This window comes from Corapipo altera, unplaced genomic scaffold (genome assembly GCF_003945725.1).
Source record: "Corapipo altera isolate COAL_440 unplaced genomic scaffold, ASM394572v1 53032, whole genome shotgun sequence".
Lineage (NCBI taxonomy): Eukaryota > Metazoa > Chordata > Aves > Passeriformes > Pipridae > Corapipo > Corapipo altera.
Genome location: NW_020892737.1, coordinates 1 through 1149, shown reverse-complemented (window position 1 = coordinate 1149; position 1149 = coordinate 1). Strand labels below are relative to the sequence as shown.

Genomic DNA, 1149 nt, shown 5'->3' with positions numbered 1-1149 from the left:
GGAAGGGAGAGGAGGCCAGGCAGGAGAAGGGCTGCTGCTCCCTGGCAGTGCTGCTCTGCTGGGACTCTTTTCTGGCCCAGCTCTGCACAGAGGCCCCGACCCTGCAGCTGCAGAAAAGTCAGAGAGAAAAGATGTCAGGCAAACAAGTCAATGCAGAGTTCTTTATTTGGTTTAAGCAGACAGTGAGGACAATTGCCAATTTGTAAAGCCTCTAGGCCAAGCTAGAAAGGCAAACACTGAACTGAAAATTATATATCTCTTTATATATATATATATATATTTCTATATATAAAGATTTTCTGGTGTGAACACATTCTCACAAAAATAACATCCCTACCAGGAGAAAAAAAAAAAAGAAGATATAGTGTACCTTTACTGAACTACATAACAGGATTGGCCTTTAATGAGGTCCATAACATGCAGAAGAAGGAGAGTTTATTACTTCTGAAAAACACCCAGTTATCAGTTTCCTCAGGGCATCCTTGAGCTCCTGGTTCCTCAGGCTGTAGATGAGGGGGTTCATTGCTGGAGGCACCACCGAGTACAGAACTGACACCACCAGATCCAGGGATGGGGAGGAGATGGAGGGGGGTTTCAGGTGGGCAAATGTGCCAGTGCTGAGGAACAGGGAGACCACGGCCAGGTGAGGGAGGCACGTGGAAAAGGCTTTGTGCCGTCCCTGCTGAGAGGGGATCCTCAGCACAGCCCTGAAGATCTGCACATAGGAGAAAACAATGAAAACAAAGCAACCAAATACTAAACTGGCAGTAACCACAAGAAAGCCAATTTCCCTGAGGTAGCCTGAGTGTGAGCAGCAGAGCTTGAGGATGGGGGGGATTTCACAGAAGAACTGGCCCAGGGCATTACCCTGGCACAGGGGCAGGGAAAATGTATTGGCTGTGTGCAGCAGGGAATTGAGAAAGCCAGTGGCCTAGGCAGCTGCTGCCATGTGGGCACAAGCTCTGCTGCCCAGGAGGGTCCCGTAGTGCAGGGGTTTGCAGATGGCAACGTAGCGGTCGTAGCACATGATGGTGAGGAGGGAAAACTCTGCTCCAATAAAGAAGACAAGGGGAAAGAGCTGTGCAACACATCCAGTGTAGGTGATGGTTGTGGTGTTATGGAGGGAATTGTGCATGGCTTTGGGGACAG

General features: G+C 49.3%; 1 pseudogene; it reads right to left on the bottom strand.

Annotated features, from left to right (window-relative positions):
- Positions 1 to 380: 380 nt before the first annotated feature.
- Positions 381 to 1135, bottom strand: LOC113942671 (annotated as a pseudogene).
- Positions 1136 to 1149: the final 14 nt, after the last annotated feature.